At 42.3% G+C, this 17,428-nt stretch overlaps 1 protein-coding gene across 6 annotated transcripts in view; it reads right to left on the bottom strand.

Moving 5' to 3' along the window:
• Positions 1-17,428, bottom strand: part of SLC35F3 (solute carrier family 35 member F3) — a 391,027-nt gene that overhangs the window by 128,663 nt on the left and 244,936 nt on the right. Inside the window, exon 7 of one of the 6 annotated variants that reach the window (XM_033938619.1) lies at positions 5,520-5,553. The exons of the other annotated variants lie outside the window; for them this stretch is intronic. The gene's annotated coding sequence lies outside the window, so the exon portion shown is untranslated. The remainder of the gene's footprint in view (positions 1-5,519; positions 5,554-17,428) is intronic. 6 annotated transcript variants of the gene reach the window in all.

Raw genomic sequence — 17,428 nt, 5'->3', positions numbered from 1 at the left:
TGAGTGCAGTGGTGGTTTCCCCTGCTCAACTTCTGATGGCTGGACCGGATTATATGGCGGATGCCTTCTATGACATTTTGGTCCACCGATTGCTCTGGGTCAGATAATGGACTGGTGATTCCACTTTAAAAGCCTAAGCTGCCTTTAAAGCTGCCATTAAAGGGCTAAACTGCCTTTTATGGGGCAATTGTTGCTTAGCAAATGCCTGGATGATCTCATGGATTCTGTAATAGACTGTAGCCCTAAGCCCATGCCTGATAGTAGACCCAAACCCTCTTGGGGTTCTGGTCATTATAATTTTCATGGCTCACTGTGCTCCAGATCGTATTTGTCTGCCATGTCACATAGATTTTCACAGAGCTCCCTATGATAGTATAAGGGCTACAAGCATTCCCAGCCTTTCACCTCCCATTCTGCACCCCCTGCCAGAAAGTCATGAAGCCGACAGGCTGAGGGATGCCCCTCTGTGGATAGGGGGCCGGTTCTCAGCCTTTCTTCCTGCCTGGATGCGTCTCATGTCAGGCCAGTGGGTCTTGCACAATTTTCGGTTAGGCTACATGATGTAATTTGCCAGGCCTGTCAGATTGGTTTGTGGATTCTCCTTTGGGGTGCCCGGATTATGCACTCAGAGTTCAGGCAACCATTCAATGCTGGCTAGATGTTCAGCCTATAAAACCAGTACCGCCTGACCGCTCAGACACGGGCAGATACTCTGTTTTCTTGTGCCAAAGAAAGGCTCAGATGATTGGAGGCCTATTCTGGATCTTCAGCTAGTGCATGTGGCTGTCAAAATTCCACGCTTTTACATAGAGGCAGTGCGTTTGGTCTTTGCAGTAGGGGCTCCAGGGGAGTTTCTTGCCTTGAGGCATAATTGTACATCCCCATTTTTCCAGCCCACTGCAAATTTCTGCGGTTTCATGTTCTGGAACAGCATTGCAAGTTCTTGGTCCTGCCCTTTGGGCTGCCAATAGCACCTCAGACCTTCAGCTAAGTGATGGCGGTGGTGGCAGCTTACCTGCGAAAGATGGGTCTACAGGTTCCCTCTTGCTGATCAGAGCTCCCTTGGTGGCTGAGAGAAGCCTCATGGTGGAGCAGGTGCTCCAGGTGCTGGAGGACCTGGGCTGGATTGTCAACTTCAGGAAGACACATCTGACACCCACGCAGTCGCTAGATTACTTGGGAGTCCTCTTCAATATGGTTCAGGGCTATGTCCATTTGCCAGTAGCTCATAGACAGAAGCTGTGTGCCCAGATTTCTTCTCTTCTGAAGTGGTTGGCTCTGTTGGCGGGGATTAAAGTTCTAGGATCCATGGTTCCTTCACTGACTTGTCTACTGTGGACTCTGGAGGCTCGAGTAAGTATGGACTGGTGGCTGCAGGGGCGTACTGCTCTACATTGCATCCTGGATCATGGTGGTGACAGATGCCAGCCTTCGGGGCTGGGGAGCCATTGCAATCGTCCTGTTCAGGGATGTTGGTCACCTTCACAGAGAAAATGGTCCATCAACCAGTTGGAGCTCAGGGCCATTCGTCTGGCTCTGATGAGATTGCAGAAGACTCTGGAGGGCCAAGCGGTCAGAGTCTTCTTCAACAATGCAATGGCAGTAGCCTATGTTAATTGCCGGGGAGGGACCAAGAGCTCTTCTCTGGCTCTTTTGCTTTGGGCATAATGCCATTTCCTGGCACTGACAGTAGCGTATGTGTCGAGTGTGGACAACGTTCAAGCAGACTTCCTCAGCAGACTCTGGATCTGATTCAGCCTCATGGCCATGGCACGAAACAAGAAAGTGGATCGCTTATTCAGTCAAAGAACTGAGCCTGGAAGCAGCCATGGCCTCAGGAGATCTCTTGTATGTCTTTTCTCCTTGGCCGATGGTCGGTTGAGTCATTCCAGAGGATCATGGCTCTTCAGGCCACATCACTCTAGTGGCTCCAGATTGGCCTTGCAAACCATGGTACATGGATTTTTTGTGTCTGCGTGTGGGTCACAGCCTTCGGTTGAGCGCCTATCTTGACCTTCTCCAAAAGGGGCCAGTTGCCATGGAGGATCTGGGTCTCTTCTGGCATGGCTGTTGAACACATTACATAAAGATTTTCTGCCCTGGTTGTTGATACTCTTCTCAAGTCTAAGAAGTCGTCTAAGATGAGGATGGCCTTCAAATATTGGTGCACCCAAGACCAGGTGGATCCATATTTAGTTCCGATCTTGCTGCTTCTTGCCTTTCTTGAGGCTGGTTTGGATAATGGCCTTACTGTGGCTTCCCTGTGAGTCCCAGTGGTCTGGATAAAGGCTTTGATGTGACTTGTCTTTGAGTCTAGGTGACCGAGCTCTCTCTCTCTCATTTTTAGATCCCAGGAGTGTTGGTCCTTGTGGAAGTCTCATCTGATGTCTCTGATTTTCTGAAGGGGGCTCATGTCAGACCGCAGGTTAATCAGTCTTGCTCTTCCTGGGATCTTAACCTGGTGCTATCTAGCCTTACCAAGGCTCTTTTTGAGCCCCTTTAAGATACTTCCCTCTTGGACTTGATGTGCCAGACAATTTTCTGGTTGCCATTCATTCAATGCAACGTGTGTTGGAACTAAAGGCTTTGTCTTCCTAAGTTCATTTCCACCACATTTTGGAGGCTGGAGTTTCCCTTTGGATGTTTCCTTCCTTCTGAAGGTGGTTTGGGCTTTCCATGTTATTAAGGAAGCCTTTTCAGTCTCCAGGTTCCAGGACACAGGATCGTCTGAAGAAACTGGATGTGCACAGAATTCTTCTGTGTTATTTGGAGGTTGCCGAGTTTCATCTCTCTGACCATTTGTTTGTGCTGGCTCATTGTTAAGTGGGGTGCTCCTGCTTCCAAGGCCATGATTTCTAGATGGATCCATTTCATCAGCCTACATTCTTTCTGAGCAGCAGTCTCTTGTTTCATCAAGGCACATTCTACCAGGAGTGTGGCTTCTTCATAGGCTGAAGCTAGATCTGTCTTTCCCAAAGTGATTTGCAGGGTGGCAACGTGGTCTTCTCTTCACGTTTGCCAAGTTCTATAGCATGGATGTAGCTGCAAGTTAGGACTCAGCTTTCAGGTCCTTGGCCTAAGGGCCAGCACAACGAGCCCATCCTAGCAATTTTGGGGACTGCTTTTGTATATCCCAGCTGTCTAGAATGTCTCACCTATTGCAGTCAAAAAAGAGATTATGTACTTATCCTGGTAAGCTCTTTTCCAGTAGATAGGTGAGATATTCTAGGCTCCCCGCCCTGTCCTTCCTGCATCTGCTTACAGTTATCAGTCTGTTATGCTTCTCCAAGCTGATTCTTGGATGCCTGTCAGCCCTTGAGGGTTTGGAAGACTTTGTATATATGTTCCATTTATTGAGGAGTAGTTTCTGAGTTCCATTGAAGCCAATGTTGGTGGTTAATGGCACTATTTATTTAGTTTTGAGTAGAACAATTTGCTTAGCCTATTTCTACAGGTGGCTCTTCTTTAAGTATAATGGGTTTGCCTCGGTGCTTGGGTACTAACTATAGAGGGCACTAAACTACACAGTGAAGTACACCAGAGTGAAAAATCCATAGTGGATTCCTTATGTAGCATGTGGGTATGGGGAAATAACCCAGCTGTCTAGAGTATCTCACCTACCTACTGGAAAAGAGCTTACCAGGGTAAGTACATAATCTCTTACATAAGCAGTGTTCTGATTGGCTACATTGCTCAAGAAAGGAACCCAGCAAAAGTTAGTTGAGGAGAGCAACAGAGGACAGAGGAAGGCTGCACTTTCTGTCTATATATAAGAAAGCTTTTGAGAGAAATAATAAAGAAATTGATGGGTGAGATGCAGTGGCATAGTAAGGATGAACAGGGGATGGTCCTCCCCAGGCGCTGTCTTCTTGGGGGTGCTGAAACCTGTCTTCCTTCATCCCCTCACTGATTCCCGACCCCCTCTTTCCTCGTACCTCTTTAATTTTCCAGCAGGATTAGTATCATGAACTTGCTGCCCGCGTCGGTGTCGGCTCTCTCTGACATCACTTCTGAGTCCCACGCCTAGGAAGTGACATCAGGGAGAGCTGACATGACACGGGCAACAAGTTCATGATACTAATCCTGCTGGAAAATTAAAGAGGTACAGGGGGAAGGAAGATGGGTCAGGAAGGAGTGAGGGGTGGGTGAAGAAGAGGGCAGGGAAGGGGTGCCACCACCCCGAGCATCATTCACCCTCACTATACCAAGATTACTTGTAGGAAAAAGTTCTGTCAGATTTGGAACTCTGAAGAATTTTAAAGTGAGAGAATACTCTGATCTCAAAGACAGTGTGGGTCAGATTCTGAAAAAACACTAATCAAGGATGCCTAGCAACATGTTTGGAATCCACACACAACTTTTTTTATTGGCTTAATTGGCATGGTAATTGACTGCGCCAGTTTTCAGACGATAAAAAAAATCACCAATTAAGAGTTCCACATGAAATTCTTAGGATGCCTAGCAATTCCTAAGTCAAGGCACCCTCCAATACCTAACAATGCCAATCTGAAAAGTAGGCATGGTTAGTAGCAGAGAATAGGTACGGTTGACAAGTATCGCTAGGTGTCCTAGTTAGCAGCCAGTAAATTAGGCCAAGAAAACCTATAGGATGCCTTTAGAATGCCTAGTGATGCCTCAGTATGCCTAGGCACCGCTAGGTGGGATTATATAAAGGACACCTAGCGGTTGATTGACAACTGCACCAAGTGGCACCTACAATGTAGGCATTCTTAGGTGCTGTTTATAGAATCAGGTCCTGTGTGGCTAGTAAAACCATTTATTTCCAAATTAATATTTTTAAGACAGCTAGCCAGAGTGAGTGGCTGACAGTAAATTACATTTATTTTAAGATAAAATTAAAATTCTGATCTGTTTTGTAACAGAAGCTGGTTTGACTTGGACCAGGCAATTTGCCATCTCGTTTGAAAGAAACCAATTTTAAATTGAGGAACATTTAGTAACTCTGAACTTTGATGAATATGTGTTTGATTTGACCCTTTTATAAAGCCATGGTAGTGATTCCCATGCAACAAATGCAACATAGCCCATTCAATTCTGTCTGTGTCACATTTGCCATGCTGGAATTTGCTACCATGACTTTGTAAAAAGGGCCCTCAGTAAAGCTGTATGTGTAGCAGCTGAAGATTCCAGAGAAGAGGACGCTAACTCTTCTGATAGTTATTACAGGGAAAAGTAAATAAGCAGAGCCAGAATATCAGTCAGTGGTGAACAAATTTATTTTATTTTTTGTTTAGGGGATACAATATTTAGGTGGTCTGAGAATGGCAGGCTGATATAAAAGAGCAAATATATATAAGAAGGAAGACTCTCTCCATTTATTTTATTTAAGATGGCTTAAAATGGTGAAGACACCAAAGAAATATCACAGATGAAGATTACAAGACAAATGAAAATCAAGAGAGCTTGAAGAAAATATAAGTAAAGAAAAAAGAAAGGAATATTTAAACACTACAGAGAGGCTGTTACACAAACATACATTACAATACATACATACTTACCCAGAAGAAGTTTTGAACTCTGCTCCAGAGAAATCTGAAAAAGAGAAATGGAAAGATACAAAGCTAACACAGAATACATATTTTATAGTTAAACTTAAAGTAAAGTTTGATATTGATTTGGTTCATACAGTACTTATCTGAAATTGTATGGGATATGAATCCTTATTCTACTATTCTTTAAGGGTAAACTGGAGTTCAGTTAAATTTGGTAATTTATACCACTGGATCCAGTTCTAGGATAGAAAGAAAGCACACACAGCTATTTCAATGAAAGTTTAAAAGTTAATGAGAGAGATTTTTGCCTTTTACCCTTTAGATTTTTAATTAGTTATTTAGTTTATTTAGGGCTAGATTCACTAAGCCCACTAATCGTGTTTGCGATCATGTACTGACCCGATTCACTAAACTTGGTGCCCATCAACCTCTGATCCAATCCGCACATTCAAATGAGGGAAATGGCATGCAAATATAGGAAGGCAGTGATTCACTAAACAATTTAAGGAACACCGACTGGGCTGGCCAATCAAAAAAGAAGTGACTGCTGAGGACCAGTCGCTCACATCTTTTCCTGCTCTCAAATCCCTGCCCTGCATCAAAAACCCTGCTCGCTGCTGCCCTCTTTTCCAAACCAGCTGAAAAACTCCTTAAAGTTTGTAAAAAAAAAAATCCTTTTGGCTCTAAAGAAGGCAATCCACGTTAATAGTTAACAAGATCCTGCTATTTGTTTCACTTATTGGAGAAATGCCTGCATCTGCTCTCTGCCCCGAAATGAATCAGCGCCCCGACTCTCCTGTTCTTGCCACCCTTACTCTCCTGCTCTCTGCCGCCTTTCCCCACAATGCGAGCCTGTGGGTTTAAAGTGGGGCTGCACTGTGGGGAAGGCGGCAGAGAGCAGGAGTCAGGGCAGCACAGACTTCATTTCGATCTCCTGTTACAGTACAGAAAAACTGAGTCAGCTGAGAGAGCAGAGAGAGCTGGCACGGCCGCCAGCGTGGGCTTGAAGAGAACCAGGATGGCTGGTGAGTAAAATAAAGAACAAACATTGCTAAAAATTAAAAAAGAAAAGTTTTGCTACAGAGCAAGTGCATGTGCAGACGATCTACAGGCAATGAAGATGGTCTGTTCATTACTCTTCAGTGATCCATGTAGTCAGTTTGGGGTGTGCCTCCAATAGCACGGATTGGATCGCCCACGGATCGGATCGGATCCATGGGCTTAGTGAATCTAGAGTTAGTTTTAATTAGAAATTGAAAATGGTATTAATTGGTGTTAATGTTTTTGATTCTATTCAGTGCAATAAATACATCTTTTTGCACTTTAAAAGTGTCGTTTCCATCATTACACCAAAGTGATTATGTTTGTGAGGATCCTGTAAACACTTAAAAGCACTCCTAACCAGTTGGTTGGTGATCTCTTGTTCCACCCCACTCCTGAAAAGATGTACTCAGTCTGAGGTAACTTAGCCATTAGTAACTAAATTGAGGTGACATACGGCTGCAGTTCCCTTCTCAGCTGAATGGGGGCAACATAAAATTTGTTTTAATTATTGTTTATTTTACCAACATTATTTTGTTAGTTAACATTGTTATAATCTGCAATGAATTGATAGGACTATAAATGTATTCTTAACACAGGAGAGGGATGTAGCTTGGCTAAAGGAGTAGAACATCCTCTGCCTGATCTATGCCCCTGTCAAGAGAAATCAAGATGGTTGGCCCCAGGGAACACAGAAGATATTAAAAAGTGCTTGTGACAGTGGGGGCATGGCCAAGATGGCGGCGAGTGGTGAGCATTAGTCTGGAGCAATTTCCTTTCCACTAGGGCTCTAGCTTTTCTTTCTATGATGCCTCACACCAAGCTCAAAGGCGCAGTCTGGACGGGACCCTTACCGGCAGATGCTTCAATGCCCTTGCGCCAGATAACTCTGGACTTCACCGCCAGGACTCCTACACCTTTCGGAGAATGAGGCTCGCTTGTGCTGGCGCCTGGGGCCATGGCAGCCACACTGGAGCCGAAAGTTTCTTTGTCGCCTCTGGGCCCGAATGCTTCTCCGTGTCCCGCGAGTGAGACACCCGATTTGCAGAGCGGACCCAATGCCAAGGTGGCTGCAGGCAGATATAGATCTCGTGGAGAAGGTGAAATCAGCTGGGTTGCAGGTTCTGCTTCAAACCAGATGGAGGTAACTCTGTTGGACGTCTGGAAAATTCTCCACAAAATGGACAGAACAATTCAAAAATCTGCCCAAGAAACAGCGGACTTGGTAAGGAAAGTAGATTCTCTGTGTTAACTGAGGATATAACCACTTTAAAATCAGCAGTAGATGCTTTGGTTAAGGACAAATTAATGGTACACAGAGAAATAGAGCAAATAGAATTCAACAGAAGGCTCAATCTCAGACTGTTAAATTTCCCGAGGTCTGTGGAAATTTCTGAAGTAAAATTGTTCAGAAAATATTTAATACAAAATCTTGGCTATGCTCCCAAGACTATACCTCCTTTAAATAAGATTTATTATCTGCCTGCCTCAAAAAAGCCAGGGAGCAACCCAGGAATGGAGAATCAAACACAACAAATTACAATGGACTTGGGAAACATCTCGGAAATGTTGGAATCAACAATATCTACAATTGAAGACAGAGCTAGTCTGCTTGTTTCTTTTATTTTTCAGCAAGATATAAATTCAGTTTTAAAACTATACTTTTGTAAATCACAAATTCCATTTTTTGGACAACGATTATGGATATTCCCTGATGTGAATAATGAATTTTTCCTTGTAATGAGGCAAGAAACTAGAGATTGGAGCGACTTTTCAACTGATTTATCCATGCAAGTGCCTCATTAAATACGCAGGGATAAAATATACTTTTTTTGTTCCTGACCATTTGCGGTCTTTTCTGGACTTAAAGAAGACCTCCAGAGTTTTAAATGAAGTGATAATTGATTGTAGGAGCCACCGTTAAGCCTTTAGTTTTTTCCTTGTTCTCCTCTTAATAATTTGGTTGAGGTCTAAGAAGGATAGAATCCTTTTTCTTTTATTTTTTTAAATTTTATTTTTATTCATTATCATATTATTCACAAGTAATACAACTTGTTAAAACAATACAGAGTCATAATCCATTATGTAAAAAAGACCAAAAGAAGAAATATTCACATTACTATTAAAACAGAACCCATTCTTAATGGTTATAACTCTTTCATAGACCTCAAATTAGAAGAACGATCCAGTTACAGAGAGTAATCAAAGAAAAATTACAAATTATAAATTAAGAAAAAGGCTTAATATGTCTACTCCTTGGATTTTATTTTTTGGTGCTAGACTCTTCACCTCTGATTAACCCCTAAAAGGATCTTAGATGATCAGGTGCATAAAAAACATATTTTAGACCCATATATTTAATTATACATTTACAAGGATAGGCTAAAGTAAAAGTAGCCCCCAACTTCTTTGTATCTTCTCGCATTGTTAAAAAAAGCTTACGCCTTTCTTGTGTCGGTTTTGTTACATCATGGTGTAGCCATATACGTTGACCACAGAAAGGTATACCCATTTTTTTAAAGAATAACCTCATAATTGAATTAAGATCTTGCTTAAACATTAAGTTTACAATTAATGTAGCTCTGTCCTTTACATCCGTAAAAGATTCTTCCAAGACTGCTGTTAAATTTTGTAAATCCATTTCAACTGGTAAATTCCCAGAAAGTGTTATATTTTCAGAGACGAGTACTTCTTCCAAACCAGTATTTTTTTTTTGATGTTGATAAAAAATAAGCCTTGCTTATAGGTGGTAATTTATCTGGTGGAAAAAAACAAATTATTCACCAGAAATTTTTTAAAGACATCTATCGTTAACATAGAAGGAATTTTTGGACAATTCAGTACTCTTAAATTGAGACGTTGATTATAATTTTCAATCATTTCTATCTTGCGTGAAAGAGTAGTCTGGTCTCTAATTATAGTAGTAATGGCATTTTTCAAAGTAATAGTCTCAGAGTTTACCTTCTCTAAGCATTCGTTTCACTTTTTCAATATTTGAAGTAAAGGAATCTACTTTGGTTACAAATACTTGAACATCTGAAGCCGTCTTCTCCACCTTCTCTTCCATTCTCCTTATGGCCTCCAGGACAATATCCAGGGTGTTAGCAGGAGTTCTTCCTGAGGCTTCAGTTCCCTCAGAGCTCTTACTCCCCTACTCTCCAGCCAAGAGTGTAGCTCCGCCCTCTACCTGCTCCGAAGCAACTCCTCCTCCCCTCTGGAGAACAAGTCGCCACTCTGCCCGCCCACTGGACAGAGCGGTACAGAGATCGTTGGCGGTGACAAGGATGTCTCAAGATCCAAGGGCTCAAGTGCTCCCTCACTCAGAGCCACCGTGGAGGTCTGCCGCCAAAGGGAGGTTCGAGGGTCGGCGGCGTTCCGTGGCTCTAAAAACTGCTGAAGTGTCTGCTGCATTGGTGAAGAGATAAGGGCTGCAGGTTGAGATATCCTCACGGCCCCTTTCCTCTTAGTATGGGGCATAGTCAGAAACTTGCAAATAGCAGTAAATTTGAAGTAAAAAAAAAAAAAAAAAGACAGCCTGGATGCTGCTGCTACACGTCCGCCATCTTGGATCGCTCATTCTCTTGCTCCTCAGAATCCTTTTTTCTTATGTTTAATTAATCTTGTGATAGTTAATTATTAACTGTTTTCTTTTCCATTTTTCCTGCTCAAGTTGTAATACTTGTTATGTTATTTCAAACTTAATAAATAAAGAATTTTTTTTTTTTAAAGTGCTTGTGAGAGGTACTGGATGTTGAAATTAGAGAATGACATGGGGACAAATTTTTCAAGTTTTATTTAAAATTTGATTCAAACACTTATTAAATATTTCTAAGTGATGCACTTCAATAAAAAGTTGTGAGAATCAGACTATGGAGTGTGAATTTTGTACATGTGAATTTGTTAATTTATCTAGATGAAGTAGGAATAGGCTCCTGCTGATGTGAAGTTTTATGTCTAAATTTATATGTGGGGATATTTATTGATGAATGGGTAATGATGATTATTATGATGATATATAAATAAAAATTATTTCTACAAGAGTATTTATAGTTTATAATAGCTTCACTAGAAGAGAATAATTTAATAAAAAGTGGGGGACACAAAACAAAACAACCCCCACCCCCCAAAAAAATACATGTCTGGACTCTCACTAAACTAGACTGACTTGAAACAAGTGGAAAAAGGGAGGAACTACAATTTTATAGGACAGGAGACATTTAAGGAGTGAACAAAAGGAGGGTTCAATAAAATCAAAGAAAAGTTTTAAAAAAATGTATGTTCTCCATGAGTTTTGATGCTGTCCCTGTCCCAAGCCTCAAACACTTATGTTCTTATGTAGATAAGGACAGAGCTTGCAGGAATGGGGCAGGGACAGGAAAAGAACTCGCCGGGATGGGACAGGAAAATGAGTTCCTGCAGGGACAGGGAAAAATTTAAGAACATAAGCATCGCCTCTGCCGAGTCAGACCATGGGTCCATCATGCCCAGCAGTCCACTCCCGCGGCGGCCCCCCAGGTCAATGACCTGTAAGTGATCTATTACTCTAAAGACTTTTGTATTGTATAGTAACCCTCTAATTGTACCCTTCAATCCTTTTCTTTCAGGAACTTGTCCAAGCCCATTTTGAAGCCCAAAATCGTACTCTGCTCTACCACCTCCTCTGGAAGCGCATTCCAGGTGTCCACCACCCTCTGAGTGAAGAAGAACGTCCTAGCATTTGTTCTGAATCTGTCTCCCTTCAATTTTTCCAAGTGCCCTCTAGTCTTTGTTGCCCCCGCCAGTCTGAAGAATCTGTCCCTCTCTACCTTCTCTATACCCTTCATGATCTTGTAAGTTTCTATCATATCTCCTCTAAGTCTCCGCTTTTCCAGGGAAAATTTGTCCCCGTGCCATTCTCTAGTTGGAATTATCAAACAGTCCTGAAATCCATATGCATGTGTATAAACTATAAAACCTTGAATACATGAACCAAACCATTCCAGTACATATTACCAAAGATAGATGATGTGTTAGACCAGTGGTCTTCAATACAATGCCTGCAAGCCAATGATGTTCCTCCCAAGACCTCTTGTGCAGCCCGTCCAGAATTCTCCACTCCCCACCCACACCTCACCGGGATACACTACTTTCTTACCTTTCTTGTTCCCAGTGCTGCACTCTTTCACTCTTCAGGCTGTGGCCAGTGTGAGTAAAGTAAACATGCTGCTTTCAGGGTTTCATTTATGTGTTCCTGTATTTGCATAGGGATTATGTGTGACCAAGGCCAGGCGTTCTGGTAGGAATGAATGTTGAGAAGCATTATTGGTGTCATGGCCCTAAAAAGGAAGATATTTGTTGGCTCTCCTTCAGCCTTTTTAGACTCATAAAAGCCCTCACTTAAAAATTAGTAAAGGCCATTCTGTTAGACTATCTAAAGTATAGAACACGATTCTCTGTTTTAAGCTTCAAGAGTAGGTATTACCAGATACCCATGAAGAAGAATGCTAAAGAGAAGACAGCTTTCATCTGCCCATTGGGGTTCTATTGTTGTGCAGGGGTGAAAATGTGTGGCTAAGGAAATGTAGTGAAAAAGGCACATTTAGGAAACTACTTAAAACACAATTATTTGTAAATGCTTTTTTTAGACATTGATTCCTCCTGACTGCTGATTTCTGAGTACCTGTTTATAATTGTTTGTATAGGCCTTTTTTTGTCATTGATCTTTCCTATTTCTGATTCTTTGAAGACTTATTTTTCTATGTTTTTCTTTTTATATGCTTTGTATTTTGTTTTTTTCCCCCCATGAAATTTTAATAAAAGTTTTTAGTATAATACAAAGAAAAAAGGAATAACAGGTAATTTTTCAACAATATTAAGTTCAATGAACAATAAAGTATTTAAAATACAAAAATTATTGGTACAACAAGAGGAAAAGAGATAACATATGTTGGAAATATATTTCGTTTGTTGTAGTAAAAATCAGAAAAAGAAATGGGAGACAGAGGATGGGTAGGAGAGGAGAAACAGAAATAGGAAAAAGGGAAGAAAGAAAAAGGAAAGAGGAAAAAGGTAAGGGCGGGAAGAAAATTAAAGCAAAAGGAGAAAAGAGAGGGAGTCCCCCGGAGGCCTAGTAAAAAAAAGAGAGGAGAAAAGAAAGAAGAGTGAGAAAAGAGGCATGTATTGGATGTTAATAATAATAGTAAGGTTAAAATATTAAAGAGAGTCTAGGTAATCTTTAAAGATAGTCCATTTTGAATGGGCTTTGGCGGAGAGAGGCATGGTTGCAGATATCAATATCTCACGTTCGTGTTGCAGTAGGACAGATTGAAACCAGTAGTGTTCGTTGAGAAAATCTAGTGATTTCCAGTTAGATAGTATAAGTCGCAAAGCTATAATAAGAAGTGTGTGTGCGTGTTGGGATGTCGGTATATTAAGCCTAGCAGTCTCTGCTTTAAATATAACTATGGTAGGGGAGAAAACTGAATCAAGTATAAAATTTTTTGTATAATTGACCAAATCTTGATCCAGAAATCTTGTATATATGGACAATCAATGAGCATATGCAATAGAGTACCCGGGTGTATTTTACAATGCCAGCATTTGTTTGATGGTAACAGGCCTGCAACATGTAATTTTTGTGGGGTCTAATTGACTTTGTGGTGGAGGAAGAACATAGATTGCATTGAATTAGCAGAGGAGATGGTTCGAATCATTTTAGACCAAAAAATTTCCCATTGGCGATCTTGTAGTTGGCAATTTAGATCTGATTCCCAAGAATTTTGTAGGGGAACGTGGGCAATAGACTGTGAATCAATGAAAATTTTGTAAATATGAGATGCAATATGGCCTGCAATAGAGAGTTTGGGAAGAAGATGAAGTATGGTGAGGTTTCCTATCTTTTTTGTTAATAGAATTTTAGATTTTTTAATCATAGAGGAAAGCTGAAGCCATTGATAAAATGCCGAGGCCGGTAGGCCAAACTTATCCTGAAGTTTGGAGAAAGTCAGGAGTTGCAAAGTAGGAGTACAAACATCTGTTAAGTAACGAATACCAAGGCCAGCCCATTCACGCCAAAATATGGGCATTTTATTTATAAGAAGATAGGTTATGCCAGAGGGAGATATATGTTGAGTGGTTGAGAGGTGTATCTAGTATATTATCAAGTTCAAGTAGACACTTAATAGATTGGGAAACAAGAGGGTCTGTATTATGGTGTATGGCAGTAGAAGATATTAGGGGAACAAGTGAAGTGGATACAGAGCATATTCAAGTCGTAGCCAGAGGGGAAGAGAGGTACTAGAGGAGGTGAACCATAGACGGGTTTGTTGTAGTATAAAGACTTTGTGATATGTTAGGAAATCTGGAATAAAGACTCCCGCTTTGTCTTTCGGGGCTTTAAGTTTCCTAAGAGCAATTTTTGGTGGCTTATGATTCCAAATAAAAGCAGAAACATGTTTATCTATCTGTTTATAGAAAGAGGATGGAAATAGGTGGGGGATCATGCTAAGTATAAAGTTGATTTTGGGCACTACCACTATTTTAATTGTTTCTATTCTACCCCACCAGGAAAATGAAGAGGATGCCACGATTGTAGCAGCGATTTAAGAGTACTAACCAAATTGTCACTGTTATGTTTAATAGTTGCAGGTAAGGATGGGTATAAGTTGATTCCTAAGTATTTAATATGTGATGGGGACCATAGTAGGTTAAATTCTTGGATCGATTCAGGGTGAGAATGTATATTGAGAGGTAATACCAGCGGCCCAGCTCAAGCAGCTGCAGAGCAGAGCACAGCTCCGCCCCTCCCCCGATCCAGCAGGGGAAACATTTTAAAGAAGGAAGCGCCGGGGCCGCACCGATACCAGCGGCCCGGCTCAAGCAGCGGCAGAGCAGAGCACAGCTCTGCCCTTCCCCCGATCCAGCAGGGGAAACTTTTTAAAGAAGGAAGAGCCAGGGCCACACCTATACCAGCGGCCCGGCTCAAGCAGCGGCAGAGCAGAGCACAGCTCCGCCCCTCCTCCGATCCAGCAGGGGAAACTTTTTAAAGAAGGAAGTGCCAACGGCGCGCAGCGAGCGCCTTGGGAAGCGACTGCCGGGAAGCAGACCAATCCTGATACAGTCCAGACATCTACTACAGTTGTTTATACCTCTCTGCAAAATTGCAGAACCCTGCAAACCTGTCTCCTTCTTGGAAGATTGCCTCCCAACCTTGAATACTCTCTCCACGGACCCACTGACAAAATTGATAAGTATTTGCATGTTCCTCTATTCTGCATGTCTATCCAACTGACTGAAAATCTGATAAGTTCTTGCATGATTAGCTAACTCTGCATGATTAGCCTACTACATCGACTCCCGCACCAAAGAGATGAACGTGCGAGCCCCGCTCTGCCCCTCCCCCCCTCGAGACAGGGAAAACTGCAAGGCGCCTTTGTCGTGCACCTTGCAAAGCGACGTTGCGAAGTGATGCAGCAGAGAGTCACATAATCACCAGCAGCCAACTCTCCTACCCGCACACTACCCTCAAGTGAGCAATACTACAGTTCCAACCAACAAGAACCAGTGACAAGGAACCTCCTCTCACACACGATCCAACCTAACAAGAACAAAAGGCAAAGATCACCCTCTCATACAAACGCCCCCCACATAACAGCGATGGCAACCAGCACAGCTAGGCTCATACTGGTCCTCTTACTGCTCTCCCTACTCCTAACAAACTGGAAAATAGTAGGCTACCACATACCCCCAATCCCAACAGTGATAGCAGCTTACAGACAAATCCAATCATCCAGGAAACCTCTCTCCCCCAGAAATCTTATATCCAGCCCATCGGCAACCTACGAAAGCATCCCCCCCATCTGGGGAAAAAGGCCACCTCCAAAGCCCAAGACAACAACTCAAAAACCTTGGACACTTCCTAGAAACCTCCTCCACCCAAAGATAACCTCCACTCCTCACACAAAATTCACCTCATTAGCCTGTGCATACATGAACATAAGATCAATTAGCCCAAAGGCAGACCTAATCAAGGACTGGATAACTAAAGAACAATTAGGCTGCCTCTTCTTAGCCGAAACCTGACTAACCTCTGACTCAGACCCACGCATAATCGAATTCTGCCCCAGAGGATACAAACTAGAACTAGTCTGTCGACAAAACAAGCGAGGGGGAGTACTGGCTATTCTAGTAAAAAACAACCTTAACCTGAAAGTCCTGGATAAACGCTCTTCCCCCCACCTGGACCTTCTAGCCTGCCAACTATCCGACCACACTCTCACAGGTACCTTGACTTGCCTTCTTTGCTACATTACACCAGGCAAATGGAACACCTCCAAACATGAATCGAAGACTTCATCTTCCAGAACTCTCTAAACTCAACACATAACTTGCTCCTCGGAGACATTAATCTACACCTAGAAGAATACTCCTCAAAACATGTCGAAGATCTTCTCTCATACCTCAATGCACTATCCTACCAAATCCTTAACCCCCAACCCACGCATGATAAAGGCCACCAACTTGATATCGCAGCATACACAACCCAAAACTCCCACACACCAGATATCCACATCTCCAATGGTACCTGGCATCCCTCCCTCTGGTCAGACCACTACAAATATACCTTCAATATCAATTGGGCACAAAGTAACAACAAACCTGTACCTCACAAAACCTCCTACATAACTCGCAAATAAATCAAACCAACTACTTTCTGGGACAAAATAGACGCTGCAATAGGCTCCACAGATCCTATAGAAATCATACGCCACTGGCACTCCTTAAGCGAAACAACACTGAATGAACTAGCCCCATTGAAACCTAAAAACAGAATTTGCAGACCATCCGACAAATGGTTCAACACCGAACTTCTTCAACTAAAAAGGCGCTGTAGACAACTCGAAAGAGCCTGGAAAAAGCAAAACCAAGAACTAACCAAAGTTGAATGGAGAAACCTATTCAAACAATACAAGATCAAACTTAATGAAAAGCGGAAAGCCTACCACTCCAAACTAGTTGGCACCGAAACCCCAGACACTAAAATGCTCTTCAAACTAGTAAAGAACGTTACCGACACCAAGCCTCTCTTAGCCACTCAAGGAAACCACCCACCAACAGCCTCCCAACTAGCTGACCACTACAAAAACAAGATCACCACAATCAGATCCACTTTCAATAACTCATCAACATACCACAACAAAATTGTAACAAAACCTACTACAGAAGAACCCATAGCAGCCGACAGGGCCTGGACCACCTTCCCACTAGTTCAACGGTCTGATATGGACCGTCTCTACAAAAAATATAGCAAAGTATCATGTGACTTGAATAACTGTCCCTCATATCTCCTAACAAACGCTACCCCTAAATTCAGAGCCAACCTCATGCAATGGATTCAAATCACACTCACGGAAGGTCAATTCCCACCTGAACTAGGTGAGATTATAATCACCCCTCTATTGAAAAATCTCAAAGGCCCAATAGATTCCCCCTCTAACTATAGACCCATCGCCTCAATCCCACTATACGTTAAAATAATGAAGGACTAGTAGCACAATACCTCACCGACTACCAAGAAGACCACAACATACTTCACCCCTCTCAATCAGGATTCAGATTCAGCTACAGTACAGAGACACTATTAGCAACGCTACTAGACACAGCTAGACAGCACTTTAGTAAAGGAAGAAGAATGCTGCTAATTCAACTCGATCTCTCAGCGGCATTCGACCTGGTAGACCACACCATGCTACTTCAGATATTAGACGCCTTAGGGATCTCAGGAGTGGTATACAACTGGTTCCAAGGATTCCTAAAAACAAGAACCTACAGAGTCAAGTCAAACGACCACAAATCGGACCCCTGGTCTAACCTCTGTGGAGTCCCACAGGGATCAC

This window comes from Geotrypetes seraphini, chromosome 3, assembly GCF_902459505.1.
Source record: "Geotrypetes seraphini chromosome 3, aGeoSer1.1, whole genome shotgun sequence".
Taxonomy (NCBI): Eukaryota; Metazoa; Chordata; class Amphibia; order Gymnophiona; family Dermophiidae; genus Geotrypetes; species Geotrypetes seraphini.
This window is presented reverse-complemented; position numbering and strand designations above follow the sequence as displayed.